The sequence below is a fragment of the Balaenoptera ricei genome, chromosome 11, assembly GCF_028023285.1.
Source record: "Balaenoptera ricei isolate mBalRic1 chromosome 11, mBalRic1.hap2, whole genome shotgun sequence".
Lineage (NCBI taxonomy): Eukaryota > Metazoa > Chordata > Mammalia > Artiodactyla > Balaenopteridae > Balaenoptera > Balaenoptera ricei.
In genome coordinates this window covers 15,620,127-15,640,354 of record NC_082649.1, presented here as the reverse complement: position 1 = coordinate 15,640,354, position 20,228 = coordinate 15,620,127, and the positions used below count along the sequence as shown (strand labels likewise).

The following is a 20,228-nucleotide window of genomic DNA, read 5'->3' as shown; positions in this document are numbered from 1 at the left end:
AGTGTTTTTCTTGTTACATATGTAATACATTTTAGAAAATTGAGGATTAAAATATCAAACTGTAAGCATTTCTGTACATGTTTTTTAAAAAACTGTGGTAAAATATACATAACAAAATTTATCATCCTAACCATTTTTAAGTGTACAGTTTAGTTGTATTGTCTACATTCAGATTGTTGTGCAACCATCATCAAGGTGTTCAGGAGAACTTCAATGTAGTACTAGGGGAAGATGAGATGTTTTTGAAGAAAATAGAATTTTGAAACATTTTCTTGTATATTTGTACTGATCGCTTGATCATTATGTAGTGTCCTTCTTCATCTCTTCTAACAGTCTTCATTTTAAAGTCTGTTTTGTGTGATATGAGTATTGCTACTCCAGCTTTCTTTTGATTTCCATTTGCATGGAATACCTTTTTCCATCCCCTCACTTTCAGTCTGTATTTATCCCTAGATCTGAAGTGGGTCTCTTGTAGACAGCATATGTACAGGTCTTATTTTTGTATCCATTCAGCCAGTCTATGTCTTTTGGTTGGAGCATTTAATCCATTTATGTTTAACGTAATTATCAATATGAATGTTCTTATTGCCATTTTGTTAATTGTTTTGGATTTGTTTTTGTATGTCTTTTTTTCTTCCTTTCCTCTTTTGTTCTCTACTCTTGTGATTTGATAACTAACTTGTATATTTGTAAAAGCATGCTTTTAAAAAGTGATTTCTCAGTTTATATTGAACACTATTGATTGTCTACTCATCCTCCATTCCCTCCCTGTGTTTCCTCTTCAAAAAGACCCCAGTTCTGTTCATGTGTCTTCAAGTCCCACACAAAGCCCTTGCAACTCATGAGAATCTCCTTTTTTAGCTTTAGGAATGGGTCCTAATGGATCAAAGCCAGAACCTTTCAGGAAGTCAGGTATAAGTCAATCATAGCACTGTTTGCTGATCATTGTTATTGGTCCACAAATGGGTATCAGCTTAGAGTGAAAGACTTTTATTTTCTCTCTGGATATAAACAAAAGAGGTAAGGATTTTCTTATAACAATGAGTAGGAGAATAAGCCCATGGATTAAGCCAAATCTGTTGACAACATAAAAGATCATTGAAAAGAACACGTGTTCCTGTCAGGGGGTTACTGAAGCAGTCAACCCAGAAGTTAGCCTTACCTCTGGAAGTCACATGAGAAGAAGTTATCTGACTCTTCAAGCCAGTTTAAGTTTGGGTTTCTCAAAGCTGCTAGAAAGCATCTTAATGATATACAGGCATATTTTGCTGGATTCTTATAATATAACTCTGTGAGGTAGGTAGGATTGATATGATTATTTTTAAAAAACAAGGATGTAAGCTCAGAAATGTGGAGTAACTTTCTCAGGTTACTATTCAGGATAAATCTCCAAAACTGCTCTGGAATTCAGCTAGGTCTTTTCTGAGTCTTAGGTTTACTTCTTTTTACCTGTGACCAGTAGTTTACAGTCATTCCCGCCTAGGTTAAAAATACAATGGTATGTTCTTGCCAAACAAAAAAGCAAAATCTACAACTACTTTAATATCCTAATTATTCCTCATTCTACCAACCTGCCTCAAATGTCCAGATTTCCACTTTAGTTCTTCTTTTGGATCACAGAGAGAGAGAGAGAGAGAGAGAGAGAGAGAGAGAGGAAGTTGCTTTTCATATATTTCCATAGTATATTTCTTATATATCCAAGATAGGCCTATTCACATGCTGCAGAAATGGAGTAATACAGAGATTTTACTTGAAGCAAAGGAAAACTTTGATTATCCTCTTACACGAGGACAAACTTTGTCCAATACCTTGGCCATTAAGGCTGCTTATACCTGTGAAATTCACATATTGTTATAGGTCTCATTTTTCCTGGATACTTTAAAAAAAATTGGCAAAGATTACATCATTAGAGATAACCTGAGAGAGGGAAAAAATTAACGTTGGCGGGAACAGAGTTGTTGGTAGCGCTAGCTCAGATCTTGGAGCCACAGAAATAAATGTGGATTAATAAATGTTTCCTCAAGAATCAGAATGAGACCTCTTTCAGCTCTAATCAAGTCTTTTTGGAATTCTTAATTCTGAGAAAACTGATTTGAATCATCTTTCCAAGGTCAGTCATGGGCCACTTGCTTCTCACAAAGAAGGACATGTACTACATGGGACAGCCAAGGTGATTCATCTGGGCACAGACTAAGTACACACTGATAGAGAATCATGCTCAATTCCCATTAGAACTGGGTTTTTATTTCCTCCTAGGTAGGTGAACTTAGGTAGTTATTGTATTCTGTTCCAAATTTTTCTTTATCAGATGCTATCTTCTTGCTTTTCAGAGTTCTTTAGAATCTTGAGATGGAAGAAGGAAAACTAAAAGTAAAATATTTTAATAAATAACCTTGTCTAATTCTGCTTATTATGGCAGCAGGTGGTAGTAAATTAAAGATAGGCACAAGTTTTTAGACTCTCCTCTCATTAAGAGGTGGAGTATATGATTTCTCCTTTGCATTTGGGTGGGCTCTGTGACTGCTTGACCAATAGAATATAATGGAAATGATGCTCTGTCAGTTTCCAAGTCCAAGCCTTAAGACAATGGTAGTTTCCTGTGGCAGGTGGAATTCTTAGATGTCCTCCAAAATTCTCACCCCTTAGAGTACATGCCCTATACTACACCTTCCTCTTGATTATGGGTGGGATCTGTGACTATGAAAGATCTCACCATATGTGGAAAAGGTAAATTGATTTGCAGATGTAATTAAAGTTCCTAATGAGTTGGCATTGAGTTGAAGGGAAGTTGTGCTGGTTAGGTCAGCCTTAATCAGGTAGGCTCTTTAAAAGAGGCTCTGCCTTTCCAACAAATGGTGCTGAAACAACTGTATATCCATACAAATGAGTGAAGGTGGATCCCTCTTCACACCATATGCAAAAATTAACTCAAAATGGATAACAGACATCATTGTAAGTGTTAAAAGTATAAAACCCATAGAAAACGTAGGAGTTAATCTTCATGAATTTGGATTAGGCATTAATTTCTTAGATACAACTTTGAAAGTACAAGTGGCAAAAGACATAACAGACAAACAGTACTTCATCAAAATCAAAACCTTGTGATTCAAAGGTCATAATCAAGAAAATGAAAAATCAACTCACAGAATGGGAAACATATTCACAGATTGTATATCTGATAAAGGACTTGTGTCCATAATATATATAAAAAACATTTACAAATCAATGATAAAAATATACATCACCCAACTAAAAAAAGGGCAAAGAGTTTGAATAGACATTTTTCCCAATGAAGATATACATGAAAAGATGCTCAGCATCAATCGTCATTAGGGAAGTGAGACACAAAACTACAGTGAGATACTACCCACCCACTAGGATGGGTATAATGAAAAAGACAGACAACAACAAGTGTTGATGAGGATGAGGAGAAATAGGAACCCTCGTACATTGCTACTGGGAATGTAAAATGATACAGAGACTTTGGAAAATGTTTACCAGTTCCTCACACTGTTTAACTTAGAGTTCCCATAGAACCCAGCAATTCCGCCCCTAGATATAAAACCCTGAGAAAGGCAAACGTATATGCACACAAAATCTTCTACATGAGTGTTCACAGAAGAATTATTTACCATAGCTCAAAAGTAGAAGCAAGCCAGGAGTTCCCTGGTGGTCTAGTGGTTAGGATCCAGTGCTTGCACTGCTGTGGCCCAGGTTCAATCCCTGGTCGGGGAACAAAGATCCCACAAGCTGCATGGCACGGCCAAAAACTAAAGCAAACCAAATGTACATCAATTGATGAACAGATGAATAAATGTGGTCTATCCATAAAAAAGAATATTATTCAGCATTAAAAAGGAATGAAGTACTAATACAGGATACAACATGGACGAACCTTGAAAACATTTTGCTAAGTTAAAGAAACCAGTCACAAAAACCACATAATGGATGATTCCATTAATATGGCCAGAACAGGAAGATCTATAGACCACACTAGATGAGCAGATGTGTAGGGCTGGAGATAAGGCTGGAATGGAGAGTCATTGCTATTGGGAGCAGTTTCTTTGGGGATGACAAAAATGTTCTACAATTGGATTGTAGTGATAGTTGAACAGCTCTGTGAATATATTAAAAACCATTGAATTACACACCTTAAATGAGTGAAATGCATGGGATGTGAATTATATTTCAATAAAGCTGTTCTTTGAAAAAAAAATTAGTTGAGACCTTCCCTGAACTCAAATACACTCCCTGTTGGCCTTGAAGAAGCAAGCTGCCATTAGTTCTACAGGAAATGAATTTTACCAACAACCATCAAGCTTAGAAAAGGACCCTGGGCCTCAGGTGAGACTGTAGTCCTGGCTGACCCCTTGATTGCAGCCTTCTGAGAGCCTGAGCAGAGGACCCAGCTAAGTAAGATGTGTCCAGACTTCTGACCTACAGAAACTGTGAGATGATAAATGGGTGCTTTTTATATACCAAGTTTGTGGTAATTTGTTATGCAGCAATAGAGAACTAATATATTTTTACTTTGGGTCTTTTGGAACACTCGCTTTTAGAACCCAGCTGCCATGATGTGAAAAGACTAAGACACACGGTGAAGCCCTACATATGCTCCCAGCCAACAGCCAGCATCAATTCCCAGCCATGGGAGTGAGCCATCTTGGTCATTCAGCCCAAATGAGTCTGAGAGCAACTGCCTAAGAGACCCCACGCAAGAACCATTCAGTTGTGCCCAGTCAACTCACAGAAATGTGAGAGTTAATAATACCTTTAAGTGTTAGAATGGTTGTTATACAGCTAATGATATCAGAGGTTTTTTTTAAATGCTTATTTTATTATACATTCAAATGAGTCTTTGCTATCCTGTCAGTCTTATAAGGGTAACTCTGTTTTCATATTTCTCCATTTTTCTCTTGGAATCCTTCTAACTGTATTGAAGATTGACAGGTGGGTTCCCTTAGGAAGAGCTGAAAGACATTGTTAGATATATCTTCAATTCAAAATGAAACACTTATTTTAGTGAAGTGGAGATGTGATTCCTGCTATATTTAAAAGGAAACCCTAACGAGGGTTACTGGGGATAAATTAATTGAATAATGTATTCTCATTATTAGATAGGTATAAATAGATATATATTTGTGTTTAGGTCATGAAGACAGAAACAAAAGACAAAAAAATAAAAATAAAGCAATGCAGACACATTGAATCCAAATAAAGAAAGCAAAATAAGTACCACAAAACACACACTCATTACTATAATATTATAAATATGGAGAAATTGCAATAACAAATGAATTCCTTATGTTTTTATACTTCTGGTTGATTAGTATTTCCATACTAAATAAAAAGTACTGTGTAGTAACATTTTAGTCTCTGTGCCCATATGTATTATTCATTGTGGCTAGAGGCCAATTTGCTCACAAGTATGATAATTATCTAACTCTGTGTAGGGAAAGCTCTCCTCATTACTGGAATAAAGTTTCTAATTCCAGTAAAAACAATATTCAAATATTCTTGGGCAGAAAGTCAATGCATGGGCTTCAAATCTGCTTTGTTTTGTTAAAATTAGAATCAACAGTTTGAGAGCTACAGCTTCATAAGAAAGTAATCGCATTAGTCACCCTCTTGGCACTACATGGGTATTAATCTTTCCGTCTCATCAGTCTCTCTGACTCTTCCACAATTTTATAAGGTCCCCCACAAAGCCAAATTAATAGTGTTTCTTTCTTCAAAACTCATGAATGTGCAATTAATAATCAATGATCTTGGAAGAATAAAAGAAGCAACTTTAGGATTTCTAGATTATTTGATGGGCAGCTCTATTCCATGGGATATTTGAAGAGGTAGTCTCCTACCTGTTATATCCTTATTACAGACAAATTGGTTGTAGTTGATAATATTAAATGCAAATCTAATTAGAAAAATTCTCTAGCTGAGGGAAGGTGCTTGGTCAGCACCTCTAAGCCACATCCAATTCACAGTTAGGGTCACTGATTTCCTTTGCTGAAGTCAACTGGCCAATGCAGTTGCAGCCGATCACAAACCAAATTTCTAATTTGCCCTATCCACTGAATTCATATAAAGTGCCTCATTATGACCACAAGCTGGTAGTGCGCTCTTAGGTATCAAAATTCAGATAAGCAAAGTGTTATTTTCTGTAAAATCTTTAAGACCAAGCTTGTTTCTGGCTTGTGTCCAGCCTTGCCACAATTGTCATTAAATTTTATTATGCTTTATAGTGATAATTGGAGTAGGAGAAGCTACATTGAAGAACTTTCTATGTGGAGAACACTACATAAACATAGCATTGTGTAAAGAGCATGGGATTTGGAGGCCGACAGACCTGAGTTTCAATCCCAGTTGCACCACTTCTTAACCACATGACCTTGGGCAAGTTAATTAACATCTATAACCTTTATTTATTTGTGAAGTGACTATAGTATTACCTGCCTCCCAGGATGCTTTTAGAGGAGTAAATCAGATAACCCTATGAAAAATGGTTAGCACAGTGTCTGACATATAATAACACTCAATTATTATTGCTATCGCTATTATTATGTTTATCATTTATATCAGTCACGAGAAAATGGTTTAAATAGATGAAAGTTTATTTTCATTTGTTTAAGTCTTCTTTCATTCACCTGTCCCTCTTCAGGTTGGAATTTCTCCATCCTTTCTAGGTTTATTCCTTTTTTTTTTTTTAACATCTTTATTGGAGTATAATTGCTTTACAATTGTGTGTTAGTTTCTGCTTTATAACAAAGTGAATCAGCTATACGTATACATATATCCCATATCCCCTCCCTCTTGCATCTCCCTCCCACCCTCCCTATCCCACCCCTCTAGGTGGTCACAAAGCACCAAGCTGGCCTCCCTGTGTTGTGCGGCTGCTTCCCACTAGCTATCTATTTTACATTTGGTAGTGTATATATGTCCATGCCACTCTCTCACTTCGTCCCAGCTTACCCTTCCCCCTCCCCATGTCCTTAAGTCCATTCTCTACGTTTGTGTCTTTATTCCTGTCCTGCCCCTAGGTTCTTCAGAACCATTTTTTTCTTTTTTTTTTAGATTCCATACATATGTGTTAGCATATGGTATTTGTTTTTCTCTTCATTCCTTCTTACTCTCACTTTCCCTGATATTACTCATCCAAAAAAAAAAAGGTCTTTATGGAAAGTTCTGATCCCTGTTTACTAATTCCTACTTATCATAATGTTAAATCAATGTGCTCTTTTCTCAGTTGGGTTTTACATCTTTCTCCAGTTGTGAGAGGATAATATCTGTCTCAAACTGAAGGACTCAAATTTAAGTCCTATCAGGGCCATTAGTGGGGAGAGATTACCTCTGGCAGAGATCCATATCTATGAATGCTGAGAGGACTGGTCTTGATAGAACCTGAGAGACTCCTCCCCCATCCTAATGTGGCAGAAGTACTGTGGCTTAGCAGTGCCTCAAGGCTCCCATGTGACTATTGAGCCCCAGATCCCCAATGAAAGATGCTACGTCTCTTTATGTCATTCATTCATTCAAATAGAAGAAATTTACTATGTATCTACTGAATGCAATGCTCTTTTCACAGGTCATTTTCAGATCAAATAATAGAGCTCTTTATTAGGTCCTTCTGAAGAAAGCGTACAAGTTGATGTATGTATACAAGCAAGGCATTCGTTATGTTAGATATAGGATACCATGAGGGGCTAAATGTAAAGGATAAAAGAAGTGAGTTAAAATTGTAGAAACACAACTATGACCCTTTGTTGCCTGTATACAAAGGCTCAATTCAAAGATCTTCAGAAGACATAGTATTATTTCAAGCAGACTACACTATTTTCAGTTTTTGAGAACAATTTGACTTTCATTCAATTGGAAATGAAACTCTTTTTTTTTTTTAATTTTATTTTATTTTTGGCCGTGCCACAGGCATGCAGGATCTTAGTTCCCCGACCAGGGCTCGAACCCCTGCCCCCCTGCAGTGGAAGCGCGGAGTCTTAACCACTGGACCACCAGAGAAGTCCCCTGGAAATGAAACTTTTTAATCGCTTTATTTTGCTGATGGAATGAAGGAAATATAGATAGATGTACATAATGACACATTCTGAATATATACACCTATCTATTACTACCTATTCAGAGGATTGTGATACACCGTCAATAGAGAAAAAGTAAATAATTTCCAGAAAGAAAAGTAGAATAAAGTTTGTCCCTACCCCTACCTAAGTGCTCAATTATGTTAACATAGTTTGAAGTCTGTGCCAAATCATTTTTCATTTAACTGTAGTGTTGAAACTGTACCAGTTGTTACTTGTTCCTGCTTAGATAAACAACTGTGGCAAGCACTCTGAGTGTGCCTCATGCTGACCTCATCAGGGAAGCATGTGTAGGTGGACTTCCTGGAAGCTTATAGTTCAAGGTCAGAAAAGTAAAATTGTCCAAGTAATTCTCACAGATATAAAAACAAACTCTTAACTTCTCTCTCTCTGTCTCTTCTCTCAGCCTTTTGCCCTGTTCCATTGTGGACCTGGGTTTTAATAGTAACAATGCTTTGATCACTAGTTTTTTATAGTATATTAAAGTCTTCCAGACTTTGGTGAAAACATCCTTCCACTCCTTAGTCAATTCAGACTTAGAGTGTCTGTTCTCAATGTTCCAGACAAGGGCTCACTTTGAAACATATGCTGAATGACCGCTATATGCTACACTCCTGTTTGAAAGTGGGGACAGGAAAAATGAATTTAGCAGGATTATTCCTTTAAGGAACTCACGATGCAGCAGGAAAAATGGGCGTTATAAAATATAAAAATTATTTGAGAGAATGCTGGACAAATTGCAATGTGCACACAGAGAGCCATCCATGGGGATCATAGAAAACTTCACAGAAGAGATGGTATTGAGTTGCCCTGCCATGAGACAAGAGGAGTGGAAGGGTATTCCAAGCAAACAAGAAGACCTGAGTGAATCTATGGGAAAGGGGGAAATGAGCATTGTGGTGAAGAATGGAAGCAAGTCCAACTGGCTAGAGCATAAGTTTTATCATGAAGAAATTGCAGACGGTCAGAAGCTCTTGGGCTGAAGAGTATGGAAGGCCAACAGGAGCTTTCCCATGGGTGAGTGACATGGTCAGAATTTGTTTTGGAAAGATAACCCTTATGGCAATGTGGAGGATGGACTACCATGAGAGGACATAAGAAACCGAGAAAAGAAAGGTCCAAGGCAGAGACACTAGAAATGGAGAAAAGAGGATGAGCTCCAGCAATGCTTCTGGCATAGAACTACACAATTTGGTAACCAAATGGATAATAAGAGCAGGGGAAAAGAATGAATCAAGAATTTATTAATCTATTGATTAGATATTTGTTAAGCACCAGCAGTGTGCTGGGTACTTTGCTATGCACTGGGTGTACAAGGGTTACTAACAAAGTCCTGTCAACTACGCCTCTTAGAGTCTAGTGGAGAAGGCAGAGTGATCCCAAGTTTCTAGTTCAGATATAGATGCTGTTGATTGTGCTTAGAAACATAGGGATGGAGAAGTGAAAGCTTAAGGACGATGAGATTTTGAGTTTGATTTTCGTACGTGTGTAGATGAATGAGAGGTCTGATCTAGAAAACAGAATGGAATTGATGCTGTATATTTGATATCATGAGTTTAGGCATTAGTCATGAGAGTAAATTAAATTATCCAAGGAGAGCAAATAGAAGAGATTAAAAGATGAAATGCTAGAGAACAGTATTGTATCTGGGTAGAGAAAAGGAGTCTAACATATGAAACTTAAAAATGTGGTAACAGAATTAAGAGAAGAGCCCTGGAGAAGAAAGGAAACAAAAAGGTCAAAATGATAGAGAGCAGTCAGGTGTGTGAGGTTTACTTAAAGCTTCCATTGTCCTTGCTTCTGTGTAAGAATGATCTCCTTGGCTATAAATCACACTAAAGCTCAGAGGTATATTTCCTCCCCTGGATTCTATTTTGTGCATCTTCTTTTACTGTAAATAATCCTCTACTAGGAAAGGAATACACACAACTTGGGGAAAAAAAAACTCTCTAGGAATTTCCCAGACAACTTGCCCCCAATAGGTGGTTAGTTCTTACTTCATAGACAGAGGTCAGCCAAGTGACACAGATTTAGCCATGAGGACCTACCTGGACTGGATAGAGCTTTTGATCTGAAGAGATAGCCAGGAATAGCTTTGGAAATCTGGAAGCTAATTCCCTTGTTTCAGAATCATCAGTAATTTCCCACCCAATGTCCATTCAGACAAATGTACTATATATGCTGAATGTAGAATGTTCAGGAATCTGAGTGTTTCCTCTTACCAGTAGTTATCAGCTATTATCCTTAGGAATGGATGGATTGTGTTTTTTTTGTTTTTTTTTAAATATGGTGGAACTGCCTCAAAGGACAAGCAGGTATTTTTCCAGTGACCTATATACCATGACAACCTTTCTGAAGCCAAAATAAGAACACATTGTGAAAGAGGGCATTGCATCATTTTTCATTGTGAGAGGCAGACTAGGAAATGTATTTTAGATACTTAAGACCTTTTCAATATTTATGGAGACAGGGATGTGATATTGCAATAGTTAAGAGCACAGACAATGATAATAGGATACAGTATTTAAAGTGGAGAGTGTCTTGGATTTTGCTCAGTGTTGGTCAAGATACAGTAAACCTTGTTGTCATATCATTTCCATGTGGGACAGGGGAGCCTGACTCTGGAAATTCTACCTATTGTTTTGGCAAAATGGGAATTATTCCAGCTTGCAAAGCCATCTTTGTGCCAGCAGAGACAAACTTGTGTACTTATGGTGCTAAAAGTGAGCCACTGAAGCCTCTTTCTCATACTGGATCCTAGTTCTTAGGGTCTGATGACACCAAATAAGCAAACTCAGTTCTCTTTAACACCCGAGGTCATATGAATGGCTTGGATGCAGTACTTTAGCATTGGGTGGCAGGGTTACTTTTCTGGAAGTACATGTAGCCACAAATAATATTGTCTTGCCGCCCGTTTCATTTCTTCATGTTTGTGAAGCAGAAAGAAGACTGGGATCATTCTAGGTAGTCATTCCTGTGTTTCTATACATGTGACAATGGCCAGGTAGTAATATGAAAAAGCTACCATGAAATTATGGCAAATGACTCTACTTGGATGTCAACAGGAAGCTGATAATAAAAGCAAATTTCCATCCTTTTTAAATCAAGGAAGGTGTTTCTGGGAGGGAAGTGGGACCCATTTATTTCAGCTAGAAGTAGAAAGTATTTCTTTAAAATGACTAGCCATGATATGACTTCTTGGGGGTGTTATCTTGTTCTTCTTTCCTCTCACCTTAGCTTTCAAAGAAAACTCGATCTTTTGAAAGAATTATTTTCGTGATTGTTCAGCTCTTGGTGCTGGTAATCCCCGAAGGTGGACCACCTGCTGCTCTTAAAGTGATGATGTGACAGCATGACCGAAAGAAGCATCTTGTCACTAAATTCCATCTACTCCTACCCCAAGTAGGTAATGATTGAACCAGATAAACTGCATCTTGTGGGGGGTGGGAAGAGAGAAATTGAGAGGAATTTGGATGTGAGGCTGTACAGGTAGAGTTGTCCTTAACAATGCATTTAAACAGGCTAGAGGTGAGGTGGGGTCTTTGTATCTTAGGTATGGGCGAAAATTCTCAGTGTTTTTCAAAATAGAATTTGGGCCAGATAGAATTAGAATTATCAGTGATTTCTGGAATCCTGATCTTTCCAGGACCATCCATCTTTTCTCATTTTTGCCACAAGGACTTATTGAAGGGTTGACTTCAGACAGCAGACAGGATTTGGCCCCAAACTGGTTTTCTTCTCCCCCATAAAAAGGCTCCCACTATAATCATTCTCTGCATGGCAGATAGTACTGGGAGACAATACATACCAGTCAAGATGAAACTATTCTGTTTAATCAAGAATGAACTAAATGTCAGAGACTCAGTGTTCTAGATCAACAATTTCCAGGATTGATACATCTTAATCAAGTAATTAGGTGACTCTTCCGGTGGTGTTTTCCACATCGTAGAGAGGAACAGATTTGCCGCTTTGCTCCGATGGCTGCTAGCAGCAGTGTTGGTTGTTAACAGAGACATTTACACAGAACCACCAGTTGGCAGGGGCTAACACTTTGTTACTTGCTATTCCCACATGCTGAGGATTTTGGGAAGGCTGCCAAGCTTTCTGTCTTATGTAGCTCTTCAGTATAATAACAGCAACAGCAACAGAAAGCCTTGGGGAAAAAAAGAGGAAAAAGAAGAAGAGGAAAGGAAACAATGGAACTAAGTCCCTGGCTTCATATTAAACATGAATGGAATGAGAACATTTTAGTGGCACTTTTCTTTCCTTCTCTTTTTTCTTCCTTCCTTCCTTCCTTTCTTCCTTCTTTCTTTCTTTTCTTTCTTTCTTTCCTTTCTTTCTTTCTTTCCCTCCCTCCCTCCCTTCCTTCCTTCCGTCTTTCCTTCCTTCCTTCCTTCCTCTGTCTCTGTCTCTCTGTCTTTCTCTTTCTCTCTTTCTCTCTCCATTTAAATAGCATTTTTAATTGAGGTGGATGCTTCTCAAACTTTAAAGTTTTTTCAAATCACCTTGGGGTCCTGTTAAAGTACAGATTCTGATTCTGCCTGTTGGAGGTGGGGCCTAAGGGTCTTCTTTTCTAACAGCACCTGGTGATGCAGATGCCGGCCTGGACCTGGACTATTATTTGGCTGTGGGCGCTGAGGGGTTGGTAAAGGAAATAACACCAGATCTGGTAGTGATGGTTGTGGTTGTCTGAGAAGCACGGGCTTTGAAATGACACTGACACCTTTCTGCCCCACCCGTCCTAGATACCTGAGATTGAACCCTTTCTATATTATAATCCCAATCAGAAACATCACCTATTGGAAGAAGTATTAGGAGTCAGAAGATCTTGATCCTAGCTCCAGTTCTGTTACTACCTAGCTGTGTGATAATCGGCAGGTCCCGTAGCCTCCCCGGGGGTCCATTCGCTCATCAGTACCTAAAGGAATTACATGTTATGTGCTTGACCTTTGTTTCAGTGCTAACTTGATGAGATGTTATAGCCTGTCTATTGAAAAGGTGGAATCGGGGTTGTACTTGAAACCAGTAACATCTGAATTTGCTCTGAGTTATTCTGTCTTCAAAAAATATAAAATGAGTAAAAATCTGTTTCAAAGAACAAATGGGTCTTTTCTACTGTGTGTCCCTGACCACATAAAACACTGGAGCCCAATTCATTGAGAACTGATTACTACAAAGGCCAGGAGCTGATGACTAAGCGGACTCTGTACGTAGGAAAATGATACATAACCATCCCAGAAGCTGAAGGTGACTGGGAAGGTGAAGGTCACATTGGAATGACCTGAGAAGAGTCAGAGGTCCAGTTTTAAGGGACATCATCCAGCAGGTAGCAGGACTGACCACAAGGACTCCAGTCTCAGAGCACTGGTGTGCCAAATGTGGGACACCAGGCAGCCGCACAGCTTGAGTGTCCGTGAAGCTGACTCTGGATGTGGGAACAGAAAAATGATTCAGGCAGTGATTGGCTGAAAACGTCAAGAAAAGAATCTGGTAACCAGAAGTGCACTATAGTGTCATAATGAAAAGGGAGGTTAGTCTGATTCAATGTTTAGCCTCTGAATTCAGAGGAATTCTACCAGGTGAAGAAAAAGGTTGATCTCGAAGGTGGAAGTTATATAAACTATGAAATGTGGAACCATGTGAGATAATTGGGTACTCTGATGTATCTTGTCAATGGCTTTCACTTCATGGAAGTTTGTGTAAAGTTTTTCTCTCATTGTAGAATGAAAGAGTTGAGAAAGACATTGATTTTACAGATGAAGAAACGAAGATCCAGTGGGATTAAGTGACTTGACCTAGGTCACAAAGCTTGTTAGTTACAGAATCAGGATTAGAACCTAAATTTCACGAATCCTAATTCAATGTCATTTTGAGTCTTCCATGCTAGTTCCTTTCATCCTTCATTAAGGTGGCAAGAGGTCTCTACTGGCAATGCTAAAAATAGTGAAAAGATAGTAAAGAGAAAAATTACAATTTTAGCCCACTCAAAAATTGCAGAATGAGTTTTCTCTTTCTCTGACTTTAGTGAAATGGTTTTAGAGGTTGTATTTTTCCTATAAGACTTCTGCAGTGGTGAGTTGAGTAAAGTTTCAGAAACTGGCTTATTCAGAAACAGTGATTAATTAGACTTAGCACTGAAGAAGGGAATAAGGCAGGGTCACAGAGTCATATGTTATGTAGGTGGCTGCTGACAGATTAACGTGAAATGAATGAATGATGGCTTTAAATGGCCACAAAGAAGGACTTTAAAGGTCTTCCAGTTTAAAATGCTTTCTGATAAGCGGTCCTTCACACAGCATTTCTTTTTTTTTTTTAACATCTTTATTGGAGTATAATTGCTTTACAATGGTGTGTTAGTTTCTGCTTTATAACAAAGTGAATCAGCTATACATATACATATATCCCCATATCTCCTCCCTCTTGTGTCTCCCTCCCACCCTCCCTATCCCACCCCTCTAGGTGGACATAAAGCACCAAGCTGATCTCCCTGTGCTATGCAGCTGCTTCCCACTAGCTATCTGTTTTACATTTGGTAGTGTATATATGTCCATGCCACTTTCTCACTTCGTCCCAGCTTACCCTTCCCCCTCCCCTTGTCCTTAAGTCCATTTTCTACGTCTGCGTCTTTATTCCTGTCCTGCCCCTAGGTTCTTCAGAACCTTTTTTTTTTTTAGATTCCATATATATGTGTAAGCATACGGTATTTGTTTTTCTTTTTCTGACTTACTTCACTCTGTATGACAGTCTCTAGGTCCATCCACCTCACTAGAAATAACTCAATTTCATTTCTTTTTATGGCTGAGTAATATTCCATTGTTTATATGTGCCACATCTTCTTTATCCATTCATCTGTTGTTGGACACTTAGGTTGCTTCCATGTCCTGGCTATTGTAAATAGAGCTGCAATGAACATTGTGGTACATGACTCTTTTTGAATTATGGTTTTCTCAAGGTATATGCCCAGTAGTGGGATTGCTGGATCATATGGTAGTTCTATTTTTAGTTTTTTAAGGAACCTCCATACTGTTCTCCATAGTGGCTGTATCAATTTACATTCCCACCAACAGTAACACAGCATTTCTGATTTTTCCGTAAAATTCCCAAAAGATATAGGAAAAAACAAACAAAAACCTAAAAACAAAAATAAAAACAAAAACCGTAAGGCCACTTTGCCAAATCTGAGAGCAAATTCCACTAATTAAAATAACTGTGGAGTTTAACAGAGAATGCCATAAACTTTTCTTTAGAAACCAAGACTGCCAGCCTGTAAAAGTAGGACACTGATTCAGAGGCTCTGGGTTTGTACCAAATGAAAGCAAGTAGTTTGCTTTGTGAGCACTGCATCTGAGGCAGAGTACTTCTATGTGTCCCCTTGCCCACTGGCATCTCGTCTTGTGTGTACACTTTGAAACAACTCCCAGAGAACAACATGTAAGGAGGCAGCAATCGGGGTGGATGGGAAATGGTATATCGTAGTATATTGTGTCCCGAGAGGTATGATTCCAAGAAGTAGACCACACTGATTAGGATATAGACAAAAAGAGCATTGAGAGTGGAAATTTGGCACTTTTGGGTTTTTTTTGCATGTATTCAGTAGGTTCAGGGTGTGAAAGAAATAGCACAGATAGAATTAACTCCAAGTAATTTAGCAGAATAACATGAGTTCAGTGCTGACTAGGTTCTGGAACTTTTACTAGGAAGAGTGACCATGAATATTTTCCAGACTCAAATTCCAAAAAAGGATTTTACCAATACTCAAGAAGACACTGAGTGGGACCAAGAGAAATCTACAAACCATTTTTATTAAAAAATATTATTTCTGGCTAGAAATCTCATTACAGGATGGCTGGTATGCAAAAAATGCACAGCAAATAAAGAAAAAGCAAGCATCGTTAAAAACATTCAAAACAACAGCAGATCTTTTAATGTTATTTTCTAGAGAAGCCAGAATATGGTTTTAGAGAACCCTGGATGGCCTCAGTAGAATGCAGAAGGAAACATGTGAGAAAAAGACCAAAGAACTGAGCAAAATGTATTGTGATGGAGAAAAAGCTGTGAGATTTGAAAAAAGAATTGCAAGGACACAATCAGCACAAGAGCAGAAATAAAAATCTTCATCAAAGAGAGCAAGGAACCAAATGAATAGTCAGGAGATTGAATTTTTTGATCTTCAAACAAACCAGAGAAACCCTCTAAGAATACAGATAATAGGACAGACGGTTAGAAAGATGATAGACATTGAGGAAAAAGAACTTATGTCATACCCATAGAATACTGGTATTCCTGAAAAAGAGAAGAAAAAAGGAATGCAATAATCAATAATTTATCCAAGAAGATACTCTGGGAAAAAATGACTAGTGTCTTCAAGTCAAAATGGCTCCTTACATTCCAAGCAAAATTAAAAGGAGCCAAGCTAAAACCCATCTTGGCAAAATTTTGAAATGTGAAAATTAAGAGCAAAAATTTTACATGTATTCTGATAGAAAGATAAATTGGTTATCTAAAAAAATTCTTTAAACATGGTTGATTTTAGATATCTCTTCTAAAACTTTTAGTGTAAGAGTAATTGGAAAGCAGTGAAGGATTTCTCTAGACCATCTACAGAGTTTTGAGGGAAAAAGTTTTGGTTAAATAATTTAAAAGCAAACCTTTTCTCTTGTGAAGGCAATAGAAATATATTGATTTTTTTTCTTTTTTGCTATAGAAACAAGGCCTTAAAATGTACTACCTTAGTGAACTTTTTAGAAATAAAATTATTTAAAGACTTACTCCGGTTACCTGAGAAATGATTCAAGAGAGAAAACATAAAGTGAGCAAATCATCATAGTAAAGAATTGATTAATTAAGCCAGCTAAGTGTGAAGGTAAGTGAAAATAATTTTTGTAAATGTTTTATAAATATTAGAAATCTAAATGTCAAAAAATACCTGTTGAAAGAGCAGGTATTCATGCTATACATAAAAAGAATATTTAAAGTTATAGATAATGCATCCAAGCACTGTTAAATGGAAGCATGGGAACTAAAAGTGTGTTAAATTATCTTGCCATGTAGTAGGTTTCATTCTTGCCTTTAATATTTAGAGATAGAATGATTTTAAAATGGTTAAGTAATAGGTTTCATTCTTGCTTTTATTTTATTGGGAAATAGAATGATTTTTAAATGGTCTTAAAACTGCTGAAAATTATAAAAGTGATATCAACAAATCTCTACAAAAAATTAGAAGCAAGTCAATTATAATCTACATAGAAATTTATTCAAAAACCACTAAGAGCACAGAAAACTGAAATCATTAAATCAAGACTGCATAAGTATGATAAAATATTGCAATTATTAAAAGTAAATTATTTAACATATTAAAATTTGTGAGCATTCATTAAGAGGAACGTTTACAACATTAAATGCTTGTTATTAAATGAAGAAAATTCACAAATCAATGACTTTAGCCTTTACCTTAAGAAACTAAGAAAAGAGCAACAAATTAAACCTAAAGAAAGAAGAAAGGAATTAATAGCAATACTACACAAACTTTTTCAGACAACTGAAAAGGAGGGAATACTTCCCAACTCATTCTATGAGCCAGACGTACTCTGTTACCAAAGGCAGACAAACACATTACAAGAAAAGAAAACTACAGACCAATATTTCTCATGAACATAGATGTGACATTTCTAAACAAAATTTTACCAAATGAATTCAACAATATATTAAAAAGATAATAACACATCAGGACCAAGTGGAGTTTATCCCAGGAATGCAAGGTTGCTTTCATACTTGAAAATCAATTACTAAATGTACTTGAACATATTAACAAACTCATATGGTCATTTCAGTAAGCACAGAAAAAGCGTTTGACAAAATCCAACACTCATTTCTCATATAAAACCTCAGCCAACTAGGAATAGAATGGAACATCCTCAACCCAATAAAGAGCATCTAGGAAAAGCATACAACTAACATGATACTTAATAGTGAAACACTGAATGCTTCCTTCCTAAAATGAGGAACCGACAACAAATAAAAATGCTTGCTCTCATCATTTTCACCCAACATTGTCCGTAAGGGTCTAGCCAGTGCATTTAGGCAAGAAAAAGAAATAAAAGGCAAAGAAAGAAGTAAAACTGTCTTTGCTCACAGATGACATAATTGTCTATGTAGAAAATCCAGTGGAATTTATATAAAGCCACTAGAACAACAAGGGAGTTTCGCAACCTTGCATGATACAAGATCGATGTATAAAAATCAATTATACTTTTATATACTATCAATAAGCAACTGGAAATAGAAAATGAGAAAAACAATACCATTTACAATAGCATCAAAAATATGAAAGGATAGATTTGACCTAAGATTTTCAAGGTTTGTACACTAAAAACTACAAACATTCCTAAGAAAAATTAAAGAGGGTCTAAATAGATGGAAAGATACACCTTGTACACAGGTCAAAAATCTCAATATTTTTAAGCTGTCAGTTCTCCCTAAGTTCATCTATAGTATAAGTGCAACCCTATCAGTATTCCAGAAGTTATGGGGGTTTTTTGTTAGAGATTAACATTGATAAGTTGATTCTAAATTTCATATGAAATTCAAAGTAACTTGAGTAGCCAAAACACTTTTGAAAAAGAACAAAGTTGGAGGATTAACATTATATAATTTCAAAACTTACATTAAACTGCAGTAATCAAGGCAGTGTGGTATATGTATTCAGATAGAAAAATGGATCAATGTAACACAATAGAGAGTCCAGGAATAGGGTCACCCACATACAGATAACTAATTTTTGATCATTTAGCTTTTTCACAGAAAACATAGGAGAGTATTTTTGTGATTTTAAGATAGGCAAAGATTTCTTAGCTAAAATACAAAGAAAATACAAATTGATAAATTGGATTTCATCCAAATTAAAATATTCTTCTTACTGTACACTCAATTAAACATGGAAATGCAAGCCTAAGACTAGAAAAACATACTTGTAATGTATATATTTCACAAAAGAATTTTATCTAAAATATATAAAGAACTTCTACAAAACAACAATAAAAGGCAAAAAAAAAAAACCAATATAAAATCATTAAAAGGCTTAAAAATATACTTCTCAAAAAAGGTCAATAAACATATTAATATATACTCAACATCATTAGTTGTAAGGAAAAACAAATTAAATCCATAATGAGGTACTATTTTACACCAATTATGTTGACCAAAAAAAAAAGACTAGCAATTCCAAATATTTGCAAGAATGTAGAACATTTGGAACTCTAATACTCTGCTGATAGGAGTGATCCAATCATACTGGAAACAGTTTGGCAACTTCTTACAAAGTTAGACGTATATTTACCCTTAATCCTGTAATTTCACTCCTAGATATTTATTCAAGAAAACTAAAAACATATGTCCATACAACATCTTTTATAAGGTGTTGATATTAGCTTCATTGTGAATAGCCAGAAAATTAAAAAATACATATTTATCAACAGAAACATAGGTAAATAATTTGTGGATTATTCATATAGTATGCCAATAAAAAGGAACAAATTATGATAAACTCAACAACATAAAATGATCATTATGTTGAGTAAAAGAAGCCAGAAACATAAGAAAACATACTGTACTTTTCCATTCATTTGAATTTCAAGGACAGGCAAAACTAATCTGCAGTGATAGAACTTAGAAAGTAAGTTGTCTCTGGAGAATGGGAATTTGGAAAGGCACTCAAGGGTACTTTTCCAGTGATGGAAATGTTCTATATCTTGTTTGGATGGTGTCTGCATGCTTAGATAGGACTGCCAAAAACATCAACTGTGAGATCTGTGATAAATACTAATATTTTAAAAAGGACACTATATTTTTGGTATAACTTTCTTCCTTTGCACATATGTGTTTGTGTAGGTATATGTGGATATATGCATATATTTATATATGTGTGTGTGCATGTGTGTGTATGTATATGTATACATATATATGCATGTGCATATCTAAACCTAATCTCCTGAAATATTAAAATGATCGCTTTCTGTCAGATCATTTGTGTTAGCAAAGACATGTGGGTATATTAGAAAGTTACCAGATATTTTTCATTTATCATTGATATCTAGGCACCCCTGAGTCAAAAATCATACTATATAAGATAAATATGAGTTT

At 36.5% G+C, this 20,228-nt stretch overlaps 1 non-coding gene across 1 annotated transcript; it reads left to right on the top strand.

Moving 5' to 3' along the window:
- Window positions 1-3,663: 3,663 nt before the first annotated feature.
- TRNAA-UGC (transfer RNA alanine (anticodon UGC)) lies at window positions 3,664-3,735 on the top strand. Its single transcript has one exon. It is a non-coding gene; the product is annotated as a tRNA-Ala (tRNA).
- Window positions 3,736-20,228: the final 16,493 nt, after the last annotated feature.